At 40.0% G+C, this 9,213-nt stretch overlaps 1 pseudogene; it reads left to right on the top strand.

Moving 5' to 3' along the window:
• The first annotated feature begins 580 nt into the window (after positions 1-580).
• LOC125613614 lies at positions 581-1,151 on the top strand (annotated as a pseudogene).
• The last annotated feature ends 8,062 nt before the right edge of the window (positions 1,152-9,213 follow it).

Here is a 9,213-nt window from a genome sequence, read left to right as displayed (position 1 = left end):
GGAATGCAGAGTTCCTGGTCTGGGAGGATCCATTTCAATCTGCAGTTGTCTACGAGCAACACAGGATACAGGAGGACAGCTTGGTGGGTTGCAAATGAGATATCACGTGAAAGGTGTTCAGTGGCGAAACCTGTCGGACATATTTATTAGACAACATGTGCCAAAAGACAATGAAGGATTCAGGGTGATGCTTAGATTCATCCTGGCCTGAATCTACCCCTGGGCTTTTAACTACCCTTGCCTGCTCATCCCCCTGTACTCACCTGGGATCACCCCAAAACACCAGGCATACTCTTGCCTCAGTGCCTTGGAACTTGTTCCTGCTTCTTCCTGCAGAGGTTTTAAGAAATGGCTTGCCCCTTCTCCCAAGGTTATCTTTCCAGAGAGAACTTCCAGTACTCCCCTCTTGAATGTGGACACCATCCCTCATCCCCAGCATGGCAAGTGACTATGAGTCTGGTGGAAGTGTTGCAGACTTGGGAGAATAAGAGGACTTCTGCTTTGAACTCATTATGATAAAGATGTTCTAAAAACAGCTGGCAAAGTCCATGTACAGCTCTCTTTGTACATCTTTGCAAGCATGAAAGCTGTTCTCAGCAATCAGGCTCTCAATGTGCCAGAAAAATGTAGGCATCACCCTGAGGATGCACAGTGATCGTGAAGAGCCCCAGAGGAACCCTGTGAAGGGACTTTAACCACAAGTCTCCTTGGAAAGAAAAAGAAGACGCTTATTGACAAATTGTGGGGAGATAGAAAGGAGCTGGCTGGTGTCAGCAGCAGGTGTAGTTGTGTGCAGAAGGGTGACACATGGGACTTCCCTTGCAAACTGAGTTCTGCATGCTCAGTTCCCCTACGTGGCTATGCAGGCGAACAATCTCTCAGTGAAATACAAAATGTCTTGGGTGAAAAATACATCACAGGGTTTGGATGAGGCCAGGCATTGCTTGCTCATTATCTCAAGCCCAGAAAGATGAGATAATTCTTGAAGGAAATGACATTGAACCTGGATCAAATTCAGCTGCTTTGATTCAAGCAAGCCATAAAAGTTAACAACAAGAGCAGCAGAAATACTTGAGATGGTGTCTGTCTCTGAAAAAGGGACAGTGCAACAGGCCCATGGGCAAGACCTGAAAGTTGTTCAGCTGCAGTGACCACAGCTGCCGGATGATCCCTGAGGACTAGCTATGATTTTTAAAAATGCAACATAGAAAAGAGAAAAGAAAAACAAACCTGCAGTGTAGGCAAGATGTAAACTTTGTATCCTTTTAGAGGCACTGTAAATAAAGGTAATATGACTATTGGGACTTTTGCCTCAGGGCAGGATGAAGTATTTGTGATAACTAGAAAAGCCAGACAAACCATAAAAAACGATTTTTGGGGGGTATCATAGAACTGCTGAAGCAATAAGGCTGAAAGAGACTGAAATTCCAGAGAAGCAAAAGTAAACTCAGAAGCAGACTGATTTGTACTTTGGTGTGAATTAAAGGCTGAGAGTATGACCATGGTGAAGACAGAGAGCTGCTGCTGGGTACACGTAAACAGTCACAGTCTGGCCTCTGTGAGGGTGAGCTGAGTGACCAAATTGGAGACTCAGGGGACCTCAAGCACCGCAGATCCCTCTCTCAAGACTTTGCTGTATTCTGAAGATGTGTAGAGCAAGTTCAAAAGACTGTTCGCTTTTTATCACTGTGACCAAAAGACATGACAAAAACAACTTCCAGAAGGAAAAACTTATTTTGGCTCATGGTTTCAGAGGTCTTAGTCCATAGATGGGTGACTATGATAGATGCTCTGAGCCCAAGAACATCATGGTGGAAGGGCCCAGTGGAAGATAGCAGCACACTGATGATGGTCAGGAAAGCAGAGAGTGAGTGAGCGAGGTACAAAGAACAAAATATAAACCCCAGAGGCCTGCTTCCTCCAGCCACACTGTATCTGTCTACACTACCACCCAATGCAGTAGTCTTTCAAATTATTCACGCATCAAATGGATCAATCCACTGATTACATTACAGCTATCATAATCTAATCATTTCTGCTCTGAATGTTCTTGCATTAACACAGGAGCTTTTGGGAGTGGAGGCACCAAAGCCTAATAAAGACCAAATCAAAGAACTCTGAAAAGCAGAATGGAAATTCCAATATTCTTGGTATTGAAAGAGTCAAAAGATCCACTGAATTTGCAATTAAATCTATTGAAGGTCACACCATAAAATAGATGTAAATAGACTGGTTTTTACCAAAAATGTGTCCCAGCCTGGAGACAGCCTGGGTGTAATCCATGTTTGGGTGAAGGTGATGAGGCATCTATTCTACTTTTATAGGTGTGAGAGTGGTAAAATCTGGTTTTGATGGAAGATACACTCTGATTTGGAAAAAAAAAAAATAGATAACTCCACAGTGTCTTTTTCATACACAGTATGTGGCACTAAATTTCCTATCAGACAAGCCAAGACATAGAAATACAGAACTAGTAACTAAGGTATTAAAGAGAAACAAAACCCCAGAAAACAGAGATTCATAGATGATTGAGATTTTGTAGTTTACAGGAAAGGACTTGAAATTAATAATTCATATGCTTAAAAAACAGTGAAATATAAACAAGTTTGCAAAAATTTTCAAGAATATAAGTAGAGCTAAAATCTAGCTCTATTTGAATCTAAAAAGATCAAAGTGACTGATGAAATATCATATTTGGGATGGGGAGAACTCAATGGAGAGTTTTACCAGTAGATCAGATATGGAGTAAGACAGGTTTATCATCCACAAAATGGATCAATAGATGCCGCAGTCCGGCTGCAGCAAAATAACCGGGGGGTGACGAGCAACTTGTGTAGATTGATACAGCAGGAGTGGAAGCCGTTTATTGCAGGACAGGAGCAGTATTTATACATTCCACACAGCTTATCTAATTAGCATAAACTAGATACATCAGTCAACCAATAAGGAATCTCCACACTTAATGGCTTGCTTTTGTTACTTCTCAAACCACTCCCTCTGGCATTTTGCCAGGCACCATCCAGACTTGTTTACGAACTGTAACATTCCCCTGGCAAAATGCCAGGTGTTATTTTGACTTGTTTACAGACTCTAACAAATAGAAAATATTCAAACTGAAGTGCTACTGAGAAAATAAACCAGAAAAGAGCATCAATAATATCAAAACACAGGAGATCTAATACTTACACAGGGAGAGCGTCTAAAGGAAAAGAATCAGACACTGGAGTCCTATAAGGAAAGAATTGAAACAAGGTCATAAATAGACATTTTTAAGAGGTAATGGATCTTAAATGTTAGTGAAAAGTTATCAACCCCCAGATATAAGAAGCCAAAGAACTCAATTTAGTACAAATGGAAAGATGCTACCCAGCACATCAGACTAATTCCCCAAAGCCCAACGTAAGAGAATTTTAAAAGCAGTACAGGAAAATGATACATTACCTTCAATGAAAGATAAATTAGACTTTCAGATGACTTCTCTAGGTAGGAAAGCCAGAGGACAATTCAACCACATCTCTAGAAGCCTGGGGGATCCTGCTAACCCAGAATGCTGTACCCAACAACCTCACCCTTCAGAAATGGAGGTGACCAAGGGGTTTTCAATGAAAAATGAGAAAATGAATTCCCAGTAACCCTACTGTAAAAAAATGTTAAAGAAATTTCTCTTGATGCAAGGAAAACAAAATGGGGAAACCTGGAAAAGAATTAATACTATTAGAAAGCACAAAAATGTGGATAAATGTTAACAAATGTTGATTATATAAAATGATACTAGTATCATCTTGGGAAGTTTTGAACAAATATAGAATTAAAATTGACAATAATTACTCAATAAAGTAGGCACTGGTATATGAAGTTGTTTTCTACGGTTCTAATATTAACATAAAAGTAAAATTGTATTAGTCAATTATACCAAGAATATATGCTCTATCCTTAGAGTGTAAAACCTCAGGAAGAGTTAATACAATGTGTTACCAATAAATAGAATAGAAATGTAAGAATAAAAAGGTGATTTATCCAAGAGAAGTCTATACAGTAAAAGAAATAAAACCCAGATTATCCAAGGAGAAAACTAACTGTAAAATGGTAGAAATGAGCCCAACATCAGTAATAACATTGAAAGCAAACGGATTAAATATTAAAAAAATAAAATAATAAGATTTTCATATTGGATTCAAAATATTTATCTGATGCTTGCAAGAAATACATGTTACATATAAAAACAGAAAGAGTATAAGTAAAATGATGGAAGTTGATTTTATACAAACTCTATCCAAAAGAAAACTGATATGGCTAAACTCATAGTCAGATAAGGTAGTCATTAAGAAACTAGATTACTAAAGACCGACTCCAATAAAGGGGTCAGTATATCTAGATGATACCTAGACTCTATGTCTGCATGCATACAACAGATTTAAAGTATATACAATGTAATTAGCAAAGAGAAGAGAGATGCGGACAAATTTGCAATCATAGTGGAGACTCGACACAACTTTTGCAAGAGCTGATAGAAAAAATGAGATAAGTACATAAAAGTTATAACAAAGTAATTAAACCTGATCAATTGATCTGTATGCAATGCCTTGCCAGACAACCAGTGAACACTTCCTCATCTACAAACATGAAATTGTTTTCATGTTCTGTACGGGTCAGGATTCTCTAGAGAAAGAGAACCAGTGGTCCATATATAAGAAGATTCATTATAAGGAATCAGTTCACAACTATGGAAGAGGACAAGCCCATCCCAGGTCAATCCAAGGCTGGAAACTGTGAGGAGGAGAAGGAGAGGATGCTCCAGTTCAGTTTCTCAGCTAGGAGAATGGGTCACCTGAGGCACTGGTCCCCTTGTGTTCCACCCAGGACTTTGAGAGTATGGGATGCTAGTCTCCAGAGTTATAGACAGCTGTTCCTTCCCCCTTCCCATTTTTGTTTCATTCAAAAGCATGCTCACAGAAACATCTAGAGTTGTTTTGACCAGAAATCCAACACCTCATAAAAATACTATAAGAAAAATAATAATCCTTAGAAGGGTCAATGCTTAGAAGGGACAAATCTGGAAGTGAGTAGGGCAGACACATAGCAAAACTGGAGGAGGGTTGTGATTGGGGAGAAACAGGCCAGTTTTATAAGACCCTACATTCTAGGGACTGCATTTCTGGAATTTTTTTAGAGTCACTGATTTATTCACATTAATACATTCAACCTCATTACCAGATTTAATATCATAAGTAATTTTCATAATCGTAAGTAAATGTATTAAAAAAACTTCACTTACTATTACCTATATGTGATATTAGAATCCTTGTAAAGCTTTAAAAAAACTATATTTATATCACTTTTGTGATAAGTACAATTAAAAAGCTTAATAACTTCATTTATGTATCACAATGTGACAAACTTAATATTTATCTCACAATACAGATTGTGATTTTTTTAAAGGTACATGTAAGCTGGATTATTAAAAAGCACACTGGAGTCATCTCAACATTTAACGTCATTGTCATTTACGGATTCTCCACCTCACTCCACCCAAGGCTTTGAGTTTAAAAGATGTTCAGTACCTTTCCCTTCCTTCTCCATCTGGTATCTCCTCCCTTTATCCTTCCCTAGATCTTTTCTTTCTTCTTCCATGTGGTACAGCTTTGAGGTCAACATGTCACCACAAACATCACCGGGGGTAAGGGGGGTGTTCCCTCACCCATCAAGTGCAGCATGGTCCAACTAAGAGGGTTTAGGAGGTTTTTCTTTTGGCAGGGGTTGTTTGGTTTGTTTGGTTGTTTGGTTGTTTGCTACTAGGGATTGAACCCAGGAAAGCTTTATCACTGAGCCACATCCCCAGACGTTTTTGTTTTTCATTTTGAGGCAAGATCTTACTCAGTTGCCAAGGCTGATCTCGAACTTGCCATCCTCCTCCTCCCCATCCTCCTGAGTCATTGGGATTACAGGTGTGCCGAGAGTTTTTAGTAACTCAGGACAAGAAAAATGTTTATCCTGTAGCTCATTACAATGCAGTGTCAAAGTAAGACTCCAAGAGCACTCTGCAACTTCAGACCATGTTGATAGAACTCTTGCACAATTTTTAGTTGCACCTGACTTCAAAAGTATATTCTCTGAAAGCTGATGAGACCAAGATACAATCATTCTTATCAGACTCATCCTGACGAAATTGGGTCTGGGAAATAATGAAGTAGGAGAGCTTACCTGAAATAAATACTGTTTCAAAGACTTTCTAAAGAAATCTACAAGGAATTCCATCTCATTCCTTACATGCTCCATGCTTACACACCTTATATAAATGCACAGATTTCTGAACAATGTATATCTTTAACATTCTTTAAGAAGACATCACTTCAGACAAGATGCTCTAGACAGAACACTCACCCAACACGCCCCCCTACCAAAAGCTAAGGCCAGTTCCTGCCCTGGGTCTCTGAGACCAGTGGACCTTGTATCTAAATAGCTTCCACTAATTTCTCCCTTTTTGTCTTGAGAAACTTCCAAAGGCCTCAACCTCTGAACATGCACCCAGTTTACCTTGGCATGGGTGTATCTATAGCCATGCTCTGCTCTTCCCAAAGAGCAGTAATCTCTGTAGATCTGTTACCTTCATTGAGTTATCTTTTGTGAAATTGGTAAAATCAAAGTCACCAGTACAGATCATGCTAAAATTGCAAATAACCCCTGAAAGCTTTTTTATTTTTAATAAAGTAAGAGTCTGTCTCCTGCTTTTACCAGGTACAAGTCAAGTCAACTCCAAGGTTGCAGAAATGACTCAAAGATCTAGACTTCTCCTCTTTGTCTGCCATTTTGGAGTTCTAGCTCCTGACCAGGTGGATAAGAGAGGATGAGAAAGATCCTGAGGACCCATGGGAAGCTGGCAGTACACACACCTCTTCCACACACATCCACAGCCAGAACCAGTCACATGGCCCCATCCAAATGGGCATGGCCAAAGAAATGCCTCCCTGTGTGCCCAAGATAGACAGGAAATGGTTTGGTGATCACAACATTGTGCTACCAGGAGCTGTGGTGCACATTCATTAAAGACCTCACAAATACAGTACCTGTCCTTTAAAAGTAATTCTTGTCATTATACTAGGACATGGAAAGTCATGCTTCATTGTCACGGTATTATGGGGCCATTCATATTCATAGGTAAACAGAAGTAAACAATTATGTATGATTTGTTTTATTTCCAGGCCAACTATACATCAAAATTTCAGCTCTTAAAGGCCCGTATCCTAGCTAGGAATAATTCAGGCTTTTTGAAAAATAACAGAAACTTTGAGCAAAAGTGCACAAAGATCCGCTATCTTGCTTAAAAACAAAGCACATATTGCATGACACATATTGATTTTTTTTTCATTTGCAAATTATAGAGGCCCATGCTTCAAATAATTCTTCCAGCTACACACACAAGCACACACACACATAGCAACACACACACACACACACCACACACACACAAACACATATTTCAGGGAATTATAGAAAACTTGAATCTAGTTTGCTGGGAGATAAAAAACTGTAATCTCTGTGGTTCCACAAAGACAACAAAACAAGGAAACCAAAGAGCGAGTGCCTGTCAAAACCACAATTTCCTAGCAGAAAGCAAACAGGCAAAAAGTTGGAAAGCCAATTTCTCTGCCCCATGCAAAGAATGTCTGTGTTAGAAATTCAAAGCATTAATTACTTGAGTTTAGAAACCCCTGGGATTTCTGAGTGTCAGAAGGTCAAAATAGCAGCACAGGTGAGTGAAGGCTCGTTAGCATGAACTAGCAAGCGCTGCAGATATTCTGTATTTAATGAAAGGAGAGAAAGGGAAAATAACCCAAGGGGATGGTGAGTTAAGAGATGGTGGCAGCAGGAAGGCAGAGAGCAAAGCCATCATTTCAAGTCCTTGGGGGCTGACTTCTTCAGAGCAGCTGAGGGCGCGTGCTGACAGGTCTCAGAGTTGTGTCCAATTTGGGGGGTTTTGGTTCTTCTGTGGAGGTGGCAGTTCACCGCTGACCTCACATATGTACCCAATATGCAATTTTCCAAATGACCCCGAGGCACTTGGAAGGTTGTTGAGGACACAGGCTGAAGGCCCTGTCAACTGAGAGACATCTTTCTTTCTATGCTTGACACTTTATGTATTTCTGCAACTCACAACAGGTTTCTTACCCACTGCCCTCCTCAGAGCTTTCTCTGCCTCCAGTCTGCTCATTTTCTGAACAAACAACCTGCAGCCGCTCAGTAGCTGCTCTGTCCTTCACAGCTTCCCCGTCCCCCTGCAGGGAACAAAACCAAGTGAGAGGCACCCTGGAAACAGTGTCCCCGCTGGAGTTGGAGGCAGAAGGGCGGCAAGGCAGAGAGCATCTCTGACTCAGAGCATTTGAAATCGGTGCCTTTTTGGATTCAGATTTCATTTCTAATTTACCTATAAGTTTTATTTTAAGAGTAACATGATCATAATATAAATGCAGAATGTGGATCCCTCCCCTGCTTCCCGCTGAATCTGAAGAACCTGATGTCAGGTTTTCCCGGGACTGCTGTGAGCATATATAAGTGCATAATACATAGGACTGTGTACTCATAGTTCTTAAAAATTAAAATATAGTTCACATGTAATAAAACATACACTTTTAACACTTAAATTCCAATTTAATGAGTTTGACAAATGTATACAACTAAGTCACTGCTACCCTGGTGATGACATAGGATTCATGCATCACCCTAGATCCCTTTCCTGTGAGTTCCAACAGCCTCCCTTCTCCCACCCCAGATCACTACAACAACTCTGACCCAGATGTCAGAGATCAGCTTGACCCTTTTCCTTCGCTCAATGCCTTGTTTATGGATTTCCTCTGTGTGTTGCATGTATCTATACAGATGTTCCATTTTGTGGGGGCAAGAAGTATTCCATTTCTCATGAATACCACAATTTAAAACAAAATTTCTATTGATGGACATTCATACTCATACAATTTTTGTACATAAAAGGAATTTACTGTGCAGCTCCCTCTGTTAGTTTCTTTTCATTTTTCCACTCAGAATTACACGTGGGCATGTGTCCTCAAGTGTCCCCAGGGAGGGACCTGGCTCTTTCTTAAGGCTGAACATTCTTCCTCCATAGACAGGTGCTATGTGTTGGATTCTCAGGCCCCTATTCACAATTATATACTTTCTTAACAGCTTTGTAAATTAAAGTCATGCTTGCAAACAGCTGCA

The sequence above is a fragment of the Marmota marmota genome, unplaced genomic scaffold, assembly GCF_001458135.2.
Source record: "Marmota marmota marmota unplaced genomic scaffold, marMar, whole genome shotgun sequence".
Taxonomy (NCBI): domain Eukaryota; kingdom Metazoa; phylum Chordata; class Mammalia; order Rodentia; family Sciuridae; genus Marmota; species Marmota marmota.
The sequence above is the reverse complement of the archived record's forward strand: the minus strand, read 5'-3'. Positions and strand labels throughout refer to the sequence as shown.